The 12,213-nt window shown below is 38.1% G+C and overlaps 1 protein-coding gene across 6 annotated transcripts in view; it reads left to right on the top strand.

Moving 5' to 3' along the window:
* Window positions 1–12,213, top strand: part of FHIP1A (FHF complex subunit HOOK interacting protein 1A) — an 89,548-nt gene that overhangs the window by 22,418 nt on the left and 54,917 nt on the right. For 2 of the 6 annotated variants that reach the window (XM_088132761.1, XM_088132760.1), the window contains exon 1: window positions 4,732–4,831. The exons of the other annotated variants lie outside the window; for them this stretch is intronic. The gene's annotated coding sequence lies outside the window, so the exon portion shown is untranslated. Of the gene's footprint in view, window positions 1–4,731; window positions 4,832–12,213 lie in introns of those variants that run through there. 6 annotated transcript variants of the gene reach the window in all.

Raw genomic sequence — 12,213 nt, 5'->3', positions numbered from 1 at the left:
CTCCGTTATTTGGAATGAATATAGAATTATGGCTGGGAAACGAAGTATGAATCCTGTATGAAAAGGTATTAGCAGCTAAATTAACATCCCAAAAGAATTAATGAAAGGTGAATTAATGAAAGAGGATGGGTAATATAGAGTGCCACAGAAGAATGTTAAGTTATAAAAATGGAAAATATGAAGATGGATGCTTGGTAGAATGATGAAGAGAAAGAGGCTATGGATAAGGGAAAATGCATATAAGAAATTGCTGAAATAAAGAAGATGAGAAATATGTTGTATAAAGTGTATAGGGAGAAAAAGATAATAGCAAAAATGCAGGAGAAAGTGCAAGGAATAGCTAATTAAAAGAGCGTAAAACATATTTTTGATGGAAATAAAAAAATGTAATGGAAATGGAGGAATATAAATAAAGAAGAAACATCCAGCAAACTAGACATAAACATGTGAAGTGATTTTGAATAAGCTAAAGTGAGGGTTTGCTGGAAGAGAGTTTAGAGATTTGTATTGGAACATGTCAGAGTAGGGTTGAAATAGATGCTATAAATATAAGAGTCTAAGAAAAATTATGAAAAGGAAGTAATATATGCTATGAGAATGTTGAAAAAATGGCTGAATTACAAAGGTAGGTGGTATAAGTGGTATATTGTTAAAATATAGGTATGGTTTGCTTACGGAGCAGCTGTGCAACTTATTTAACAAATGCTGAATAAGGGATATGTGTAAAAGTTGTTTCTCAAACTTACAGAATTCAAGCAGTCATTGTAAAATAACCCACAACACAGACTCAGTCCCCAAACTAATACAGTCATAGATGTATTAAGTCTAAATGGAAAAAGATTTATTTACTGGAATTCTTATATCAACACTACTCTTATTTGAATAAATCTTGCTAAAGAAAATTCTTTTAGAGTCATGCTTGGGGAAGAAAACAACCTACTAATGCTGGTAAAATTAATTATCCTAGGGTCCAAAGTACACTTTTTTATTTTTGGAAATGCATTAAAAATATGCAAAGCACATTTACATTTGTACTGGTTAGTATAAGAATGGGAATAGAAAATGCCTGGTCACACAATATTACAGTTAGCTTTGAAATATGTGTAACTTGCCAGTAAATATTGTAGTGTGCCCTCATGTCTTAATGGGAGTTTTGATTTTAAGGAGTCCATCCAGCCAGATAACTGTCCTCTGTACTTAGGCAAGCCGTTGCATCTTCTCAGTTTTGCTTTCCCATTTTTCTTTTCACATTCAACATTTGGTAGTACTTGGAGGTCATTTTGCAACTTCCATAGCCACCGGACTTCTATTTTTCAGTGCGTGTTTTAGCTTAATTGTAATGTGTATCTGTATAACTTGGAGGCTAAATTTCAGAATTGCTCTGTATGACATTTACCCCCTGAATTTGCTGTTAAAAAAATGATCATAGGTTTTTAAAGCACTTGTTCTGCTTTTGATGTGTGTTGGCAAAAATGCTGGTTATTTTTGTAATTTTTAAAACTACTGGATAAGTGCAAAAGGGATTACAAGTTCAATAGTTTAACATTGTTTATATCACTATTTTTTCCATCCCAACTCTATATATTTTGCTTAGAATTAACATTGCAATTTAGCCCCCCCCTTTTTTTTTAATAAATAGCAATCACTCTAGGTGACATGTGTTTACCGTTTTCACTGCAGAGGTTCTATTAATGAATGTGATCATTTACACATTGTCACTGTAGTATTGGCATGCTGAATAATTTAGAAGACTGTGGCAGGTAGATAGCAGCATAGTGTCCTTGTTACTATGGCAATATATTTGCTTAATGCAAATATCAGTCATTGTGACTATGTGGATCTCTAGACCCAGGGAACTTATCAGTAAGAATACAGAATTCTGCCTGAAGCAGTTGGTTTTCCATGCTCATATAGTGATTGGCTTGATCCTTATGGGTTGGATTTGTTTAATATGCGCAAGTCACAGAATTGGACTGTATTTGGGATATTTTCCCTTATCTTTTGATGCTTCTATTTATTATGAATTCTGTTCATCATGGTCATTTTTCTGAAGCATTTTGTGGGATATTTGAAGGCATTTGTGATAGCATAAAATGTTAGAGATTTTTATAGCTTTTCTTTTTATTATGAAAGACACTATTAACAGGCTTGTTAATTAATGGTGTCTGAAATGGTTTGGGATTTTGTTACAAACCACCTTTTGAAGACTCTGCAGTAATGGATACTTAAGATAGACTGCTCCTAGTCAAGCTGAACCTGCTGACATCTGTCAGTTTGTCTCACTGGAGCATTCTTAGCTCTTATAACAAGAACTCTTTTCAACTCAGGTCTGCTCTGGGTGGGAAATGTAGAAGAGAAGGTGCTTTGTGTTCTTGCCCAAAGCCCAGAAATACTGAACTTAACAAACCTTGTGTCTTTTCTGGAGCACAAGGTGTTAGCAGTGTAGGAAAGTTTTTTTGAGGAATTCCCTTTTTAAACTAGTGAAGCCAAATGTTTAGGTATAAAAATCAGTTTCTGGAAAAAAGGAATACTGTATAACAAAAACAAGAGAAGGCAACAATCCCCCAAAGCAGAATTCCAAAGAACATCAACACCATCCTGCTACTTGCTGTCAGGTAGACCATCTCAAAAAAAAACAGGCACTGTAGGCATTCTAGGAAAGCTACCATATTGTTGTTAGGTACAATAGCAGAATTTTGAAACCCTGTTCACGTTTCTGTCAGACCATTTTATACTAAACTCAAAATGGTGTTGTTTTGAGTTTCTTTCTCAAACTTCCTTCCATCTCTGGACTGTGTAATCTCTTGGCCTAGTCCCTCCTTAACAGCTCTTGCATAGCTTCTCCAAAGTCAGCTCTAAATTCCTTTGTACTTGCACACTGATTTCTCAGTGCAATAATCCTTGGACCAAAAGTATCTTTCTAAGAAGAAAAACTTTTTCTAAAACAGAAGCAAAAAAGTAATACATTACATCTTGAGGTAGTCCTCATGTAGCAACTGCCTCATTTAGCGGCCATTTGAAGTTACGATGGTGATGAAAAAGTAACTTTATGACCAGTCCTCGCATTTACCTTAAGCAAAGAAAAGCTGACGTAAGATCATAAGCATAGTCACAGTTTCCCTTAACAACCACTTTGCTTAATGACCAAGTTGCTGGTCCCAATTGTGGTCACTAAATGAGGACTACCTGTAATTCACCTCTGCCATTATATTTTAGATGTTAAAATGCATTTTAACTTTCCATACTGGGCAGTAATAAAATGTAGTACAGAAATATCTCTGGTACCCACTTTGTGCTTAAGCATTGATTTATATAATCATGAATTATTGAGTACCCAGTATCGTGCTTTATTGAGTACATGTTCAGTTATGAATACAGACAATTATGGCTTGTAAAATGCAGTTTTTGGCTTAGCATTATATATGAATCCAAGTAATGGGAATTTAACCATAATTAAGCAAATAATTTACAGGTAGTGCTTGTTTAATTACCCTAATTGGGATCAGAATTTCATTACTAAGCGAAGCAGTAGTTCGATGAAACATCACATGACCATACTCCTTAGCAATAGCAGTTCCAAAATCCCAGTTGCGGTCATTAGGCAAGGACCATGTCGTCGTTAGGCGAGGACCTCATGCTTCTCCTGCCCTGCCACACTCGCCTGCACTTTAACTCCCCTACCTGCCTATCTCCCCCCCATCTCTGCCCTTTTGGCCACCCTGCATTTCACTGCCTACCCCTGCCGCCCCCAGCTGATCTTTGCCATCTTCTCCCTCTCGCTGCTGTCGAGGTGCACCCAGCCAAGGCAGCTGCTGGATCCAGGGCCAGTAGCAGCAGGAGGAAGAACAAATAGTCATTAAGTGAGGACTCCCTGTATTAGCATGTTGTGCAAAATCGGTGTATGCTGTGTTGCATGCTTTATGGAAAAATATAGTATAATATAATAAAGCTTCCAGTGTATTGCAAAATAATAACAAATTTCCTCCAGCTAAGGCCTTGAGTATTTTCATAATATACAGTATATTTTATATGTCCCTTATAAGATCAAAATTGCAAGTTCCCTTCTGTGCATGATTTTGACGCAATTTTTGAACTAAAAAGCTGTTTGTATAATTTGTTCTCAAAACAATAATAATTTCAAATCAATAGTTCTACAAATAGGCATGTTTCTAATGTACCATTCGCTTGACACAGTTTAATGTTATGTTTTGGTTTTTTTCCCCCAAACATTAGAAATTGTGCTGATACTAAAGGATAGTGTGATTTAATTTAACATTAAAACTGAGACAATTGCACAGTTGAAGAAAATACACATGCAGATTTAACCAGTGTAATGATTGTAAGTTTCACTCAGTAGTTCTTAATGGAGTCATAAATACTGCAGAAAAGGTCCAGTAACGTGCCGTTTCTGCCTTTTGGCATGGTAAACAACATTTTACTTTAGCAAAAGTCATACTGTGATAATTTTCTGAACTAGTTAATAGTTATCAATAAACATGTTATAAAAATGCCATATATGCATTAACACTGAGTTCAAAATGACATCATTGAAGGTTGTGTTTAGATTTGCTGAGAAACAAAACATGGGATCATTGTGTTCTGCTGATATGGGTTATAGCCTGACAGGGCATCCAGAAATCCACTTGCCAAGAACAAGTTTTATCTGATGAACAAAAAAACCTACTACGCATGTTTATTACCACAGTGTTTTTCAAATAAGGGTTAAAGTAATATGAAAAAATAAGCAGGTGCAGAAGAGAAAGAGATGCAGCCTCTGTTAGTTCATGTTCCAGAACCCAAAATTCAGGCTTCAGAGATGTTCTCTAAAAAGGTTTGTCTATATTATAATACTGTAGAATTGGTTTTTAGTTTTCATTTGGAAAAATAGTTGGCCAAAGTAATTAGATGACTGCAGATTACACTGTGGTTTTCACATTACAGTATTGTAGAGTTGATCAAGAAGTATCACAACATTATCCAAACTACTGCTTAACTTTTTCTATATAATTACACTTTTTATTCTCAGAGAGAAACTGCTCCCCAATAAATTAAGGCCCCCATTCCCGAAGAGGACCAAACACATTGGAGTGGGTAAAGACAGCACAAATAAGTATCTTCTTGGAATCTTTATATTTGGCATGAGAATTGTAAAGTGACTAGAAGTTGATTTGAGAAATAAAGGGATATGTGTATGGGGAATATACTGTAGAGAAAGGAATATATCTGATATTCCTTCCTGTTGATCTCAGACAAGAATGAATTTTTCAGCAGCAATTAACATTTGGGCTTTCTTAATAGGTAGTCTCGTATTAAATAATCATCTTTGAATTAGATGCAGATTGTGTTCTGAAGTCCTTATCTCATTTATGACAGCCTACTGCTCATATCTTCCATTTTTCTATGTGTATGTTCATATTCACTTTCTAGTAAACCAAAGAGATTTTTGGCCTATAACATGTTAAAGATGCTAGGATGAAGCGGCATTTTTTTGTGGTTTAGTGTTATATAACAATGCAGTTTTGAATGTGTTACGGTACATTCAGAATTCTTTTGAAGGCAGTGGAAATGAAAAGTTTATTTTAATAGCATGCCTTTCTTTTACATTTTCTAACCAGCCAGCCATTGTTGTAATATTGCAAGCATGATTTGCACAAATAAGTTCCAAAGAAATCATCGTTTACAAACCTTTTTACTTCATCTGAATTTATATATAATGCCAAGTCATTTTTACAGTAAACCTTAGGTTTTTAGGTATTTAGTTATTAAGGTATGGTTCACACAATGCTAAGCCATAAACCATGATTTAAAAACCATATACAATTGAGTTTATTCATTTGTAGCACATTTATAATTCAATGAAAAGAGATAATTGACATTCTGTTTATAAAGTTTTCCTTGCTATGGCCTGGATGGCTTACGACTTAGAGACAATCATATTTCTGCTTAAACATTAGACATAGAGGTTGCATGCCCAGAGTTCCCAGGTATTTTCTGATCAGGTTGCAAATGTACCATTCATCTCTGAGTATTTTTTGTTCTGTGCAAAATTTTTGGCTATAATTTGAATTTGTGTATCATGTCCAATACAGTGGTACCTCTACTTACGAACTTAATCCGTTCTGTGACTCTGATCGCAAGTCAGGTTGGTCGCAAGTCGAAGTAAATTTTCCCATAAGGTTCAATGTAATTACCGTTAATCCATTCCGGCGTCCGTGGACCACGCGTCAGGGGCGGAAAAACGGCCGCTGACCACGCGGCAGGGCGGAGAAATGGCTGCGGACCACGTGTCAGGGGCGGAAAAATGGCCACGGAACACATGGAACGGGCGGAAAAATGGCCGCGGACCACATGGAACGGGTGGAAAAATGGCCGTGGACCACGTGGAACGGGTGGAAAATGGTCGCAGACCACGTCGAACGGGTGGAAAAATGGCTGCAGACCACGTGGAACGGGCGGAAAATGGCCGCGGATCCGGTTCATAAGTCGAGGCGAGTTCGTAAGTAGAGGCAAATTTTTGGGGCCGGAGCTGGTCATATCTCGAAAAATTCGTAAGTAGGGGCGTTCGTAAGTAGAGGTACCACTGTATATTGATTATGTGCTGTCAAGTCAATGTGTTTGTAAGCAAACATATTTTTCTCCAGGACAAATTGAATATATATAAGTATATGTTGGGAGCAATTGTACAAGATTTCTTACAATATTTTGTTTCATCTAATGTTGCTTACTTGATAATGTTAATTACTCTAGATACTCTAATTTTTATTAGAATTGTTGCTATTAAATGTAAATCGCTAGAGTACGCAATGCTTTTTTCATTTTATGTTGACTATATAGAGATAGTCATGATCTCTTCTGTAGAAGCATTACAGAAATAACAGTAAAAGATTGTTGCAGGCGTCATACATTCCAAACACAGTCACTGTTAAATCATAATTATCTCTTTAATGAATCTGTCAAACAAGGAAAAAGGAAGAAAAATGTAAACTCCTTCTAAGATTTAGTTGTTATACAGATATCAGAAATAGGAAAGGGAAGATTACACCTTGGTAACCCATACTTGTTATAATAATACAGTTATATCTGGCAAATATATATTTATAAATCAGGATGCAAGTTGCTGTATAACAATAAAAATACCGCCCCTTGGTCTTTAGCACTTGGTAAACCAGCTAGAGTGCCTCTGTGATCAGTGTATGGTGCCTGGATATTCAGATAACAGCAATTACTATCCTATGTTGTATACTACAAAGCAATTAGCACATGCTAGTAAATAATTACTGTTTATTTCTGATAAACATGCCAATCTATTTTCATCTCTTTCAGTGTATTATTTGTTAATACATATTTCCTTGCAGTAGGGCCAGGACTGAATGAGTTTTCTCACAATTCTAAGTTAGGAACTCTTGTTTTCCCTTACTACTCTGAAATCCCTCCTTGCATTTATTTAAGTATTTACTTCATTCATCTAGCAGTACCTAAGAGAAATTGAAAAGAAATTGGATTGCCTGCCTGTATTGTCTAGGTTTGAGCCGAATTGCTCTGATTCTTGGCATTTTAATTAGCAAATAATCCTTGAGTCTCATTTCCCAGGATTAATGGAACCAAGAACATGCACATGTACATGCAAGCTATTACACTGTTCAAAATCTGTGCTCCACTGATGTATCTTATAAAGTAATTGGGAGGCAGGGAGGAAACTCTGTTTTCTGTTGCAGAAAAGGTAGAAAGGAAAATCATTCATTTTTTTCAGTTAACCATAGCAATTAGTGCTGCTCAGTGATCTCGATTCAAAGGGCAAAATGCCCTTTGGAGTGCGTATGGGTGTGGATGTCGCACCTGCTAGAAACACATTAAACCAAATGCATATTTTCCTGGGATCATTTACCAACTGATTTATGATTTTTCCACAAGTCCTACTTGCATACCCACAAATGGTTCAAATCAGTTCTGCCCTTTGAATCTGGATCTTTGCAAATCTTAATAGATTTACTTACTTAATAGAATTACTTACTAAAAAACAGTAAAGACCAAGATTCCCATATCCCAAAACAAAGAGAAGCAGCACAGGATGAAGGAAGCAAGAAGTTTCTTAAAGGTCAGTACATTTCTCAGTTGAATTGAATATGGGAAAAACCTGTTCCAGTTCAGAGATAGGCCTCAGCACCAGAGAGACAGCAGCAAAGGTGTTCATAAAGTTACCAAGATGAATCCAGAACAAATCCAGCCTTCATAAAGAGGCTACACAGCTAATGATACGGATGGAGAAATTATTTTCTTTGTATATTGTCAGAGAACACAAAAGGAGCAGTGGGCATCATAGCCAACTAAGATTGAAAGCTTGCTCTAGGAAAGAATGAGTCATCTGGATATTCCTGAATCTCAAGATGGGTAGTTCCCTTAGTCAACCTGTGACAGTGGACAGTTATATGAAGTACTTCTTCCAATTTTTGAACAACAGAGCAGAGGGGAGTGATGACTTTCCATAGTTGGAAGGACTGCTGTATGCTTTCCACCAACACTAATACTATCCAGAGTGATACATAAGGTGAAGATGTTAAGGGGCAGTTTACTTCAATTGTCTACTTCTAGCTCAGAAAATTCTAGTTCTCCAACCAAGTAGAGAAAAATGAGGAGCTCCTATAGTGTTTCCCAAAATGCCTTGACTGGCTACAACCTTGCAACCTTGCTGGAAATTGAATGGAACATCTCTTGAGTTCCTTGCCTGTGGCAGGGTTTTTGTCACTACAGTGTATCATTCAGCAAAGAGCATAAGCTACACTCAGTTGAAGTCAGTGTATGTGACTGAACAAATGATTTCTTCCCAGTGACAGGAAGAAATGTTAATCCTTCTTAAGTCTTTTAATTAGAAGGTGTGGAGTTAACTCTTTCCTGTAGTGTCTGTCCTTTGATTGTCAGATCCTTTTCAGAGACAGCATTTATATTTCCTGAAGAGGACTTTTTTCCCTCTTTTCTTTCCTTCCCTGCCTTTCCCTTTGTGCATCTCCACCCAATTTTCTTTCCTTCCTTTCTCAGTACAGCTACTGTATCTCTTCCTCTTACCTCCAACCCACTTTGTTTCTCCATTTTTATTCTTCTCCTGTGAGAGAGAGAATAGTACAGTCAGGTCCAGAAATATTGGGACATCGACACAATTCTAACATCTTTGGCTTTATACACCACCACAATGGATTTGGAATGAAACAAACACAATGTGCCCTAACTGCAGACTGTCAGCTTTAATTTGAGGGTATGTACATCCAACTCAGGTGAACGGTGTAGGAATTACAACAGTTTGCATATGTGCCTCCCACTTGTTAAGGGACCAAAAATAATGGGACAATTGGCTTCTCAGCTGTTCCATGGCCAGGTGTGTGATATTCCCTCAGTACCCCAATTACAATGTGCAGATAAAAGGCCCAGAGTTCATTTCAAGTGTGCTATGTGCATTTGGAATCTGTTGCTGTCACCTCTCAAGATGAGATCCAAAGAGCTGTCACTATCAGTGAAGCAAGCCATCATTAGGCTGAAGAAACAAAACAAACCCATCAGAGAGAGAGCAAGAACATTAGGCGTGGCCAAAATAACTGTTTGGAACATTCTCAAAAAGAAGAAACGCACCGGTGAACTCAGCAACACCAAAAGACCCAGGAGACAACGGAAAACAACTGTGGTGGATGACCGAAGAATCCTTTCCCTGGTGAAGAAAACACCTTTCACAACAGTTGGCCAGATCAAGAACACTCTCCAGGAGGTAGGTGTATGTGTGTCAAAGTCAACAATCAAAAGAAGACTTCACCAGAGTGAATACAGAGGGTTCACCACAAGATGTAAACCATTGGTGAGCCTCAAAAACAGGAAGGCCAGATTAGAGTTTGCCAAACGACATCTTAAAAAGCCTTCACAGTTCTGGAACAACATCCCATGGACAGATGAGACCAAGATCAACTTGTACCAGAGTGATGGGAAGAGAAGAGTATGGAGAAGGAAAGGAACTGCTCATGATCCTAAGCATACCACCTCATCAGTGAAGCATGGTGGTGGTAGTGTCATGGCGTGGGCATGTATTGCTGCCAATGGAACTGGTTCTCTTGTATTTATTGATGATGTGACTGCTGACAAAAGCAGCAGGATGAATTCTGCAGTGTTTCGGGCAATATTATCTGCTCACATTCAGCCAAATGCTGCAGAACTCATTGGACGGCGCTTCACAGTACAGATGGACAATGACCCAAAGCATACTGCAAAAGCAACCAAAGAGTTTTTGAAGGGACAGAAGTGGAATGTTATGCAATGGCCAAGTCAGTCACCTGACCTGAATCCCATTGAGCATGCATTTCACTTGCTGAAGACAAAAGTGAAGGGAAAATGCCCCAAGAACAAGCAGGAACTGAAGACAGTTGCAGTAGAGGCCTGGCAGAGCATCACCAGGGATGAAACCCAGCGTCTGGTGATGTCTATGCGTTCCAGGCTTCAGGCTGTGATTGACTGCAACGGATCTGCAACCAAGTATTAAAAAGGGAAAGTTTGATTTATGATTATTATTCTGTCCCATTACTTTTGGTCCCTTAACAAGTGGGAGGCACATATGCAAACTGTTGTAATTCCTACACCGTTCACCTGAGTTGGATGTACATACCCTCAAATTAAAGCTGACAGTCTGCAGTTAAAGCACATTGTGTTTGTTTCATTCCAAATCCATTGTGGTGGTGTATAGAGCCAAAGATGTTAGAATTGTGTCGATGTCCCAATATTTCTGGACCTGACTGTATATGCAGATGGAGATGAATTGGTGACTGCCTGGACAAGTCCTCACAGTTTGTGGAGTCCTTGGGATTCTCTGAGCTTGGTTCTTTTCTTGCAAACGTTTCATTACCCGGCTAGGTAACATCTTCAGTACTAAAATGGGATGGGGTTTGCTCTCTATTTATGTGCTGTGGCCTGCCTTGCCAGTGCTGGTAGGGGTGGGGGTTGTTTTGCTCCTCTGGTAGTTCTTTGATTAGCATATGTTTACTGCTTAATTGTGTGCCTGGTGGTAACCTTTGCTTATCTGGGTGATGATTGCTGGTGATGATTGCTGGTGATTGATTGCTGGTAAGGCAATCTTCTGGTCTTTTGTCTCTTTTGAATAGTATGTAGATGCTGTTCATCTCTATGTGTCTGTTAATTGCTGCCTTGTCTGAATACCAGGCTTCCAAGAATTCTCTTGCATATTTGGATTTAGCTTGGTCTAAAATGCTGACAGTTTCTCAGTTAAAACTGTGGTTGAATCTGTCCATATGTTGTGAGATTAAGGAATTTTTATCATGTCTTCTGACTGCTAGTTGGTGCTTATGGATGCACTCTACTAGTCTTCTGCCTGTCTGTCCCGTGTCGTCTTTGTTACAGTCCTTACACTGTATGTTGTAGATGACTCCTGTTTTTTCTTCTTGGGCTACTGGGTCTTTTGGTTTACTTAGGGTATTTTGGAGTGATTTTGTTGGTTTGTGTGCTACAGAGATGCCATATGGTTGTAATAGTCTGTTGGTGGTTTCTGAGACGTTTCTGATGTATGGTAGTGTGATCCTTTTCATAGCTTGTGTAGGTTGTGTTGTAGTAGGTTGAGTGGTCAGGCACTTTTTGATAAAATTACGTGGATATCCATTTTGTTGGAAGATGTTGTATAGGTGGTCTTTTTCCTTTTTCTGCTGTTCTGGGTTGCTGCAATGTGTTTGTGCTCGCTTGAATAATGTTCTTACACAGCTCCTCTTGTGGGAGGTTGGGTTGTTACTTTGGTAATGGAGTACTTGATTGGTGTGGGTTGTCTTCCGATGAACTTGGGTTTCTAATTTCCTGTTCTTTCCTCTACTGATGAGGATATCCAGGAAGAGTAGCATGTTGTTGTTTGCTTCCTCTCTGGTGAATTTTATTCCTTTGAAGATGCTGTTAATGGTTTCATATGTCTTCTCTACTTGTTTCTTTTTTATTATAACAAATGTGTCATCTACGTACCAGATCCATACTTTTAGGTTGTATGTGGGGAAGTGCTATAGCTTCTAGGCGTTGCATTACAATCTCTGCTATGAGTCCTGACAGTGGTGATCCCATGGGTGTGCCTCTGATTTGTTGATATCTTTGTCCATCAAACTGGTGATGAGGCAGAGGTTGATGAGGTCCATGATTCTGGGTATTTCGATCTGGGTGTATTTGGTTAAGTCGGGTGTGTTGTGTAGTACT

This window comes from Python bivittatus, unplaced genomic scaffold (assembly GCF_059951505.1).
Source record: "Python bivittatus isolate LINGU-HERP-01145 unplaced genomic scaffold, Pbiv_v1 ctg000070_np1212, whole genome shotgun sequence".
Taxonomy (NCBI): Eukaryota; Metazoa; Chordata; class Lepidosauria; order Squamata; family Pythonidae; genus Python; species Python bivittatus.
The sequence above is the reverse complement of the archived record's forward strand: the minus strand, read 5'-3'. Positions and strand labels throughout refer to the sequence as shown.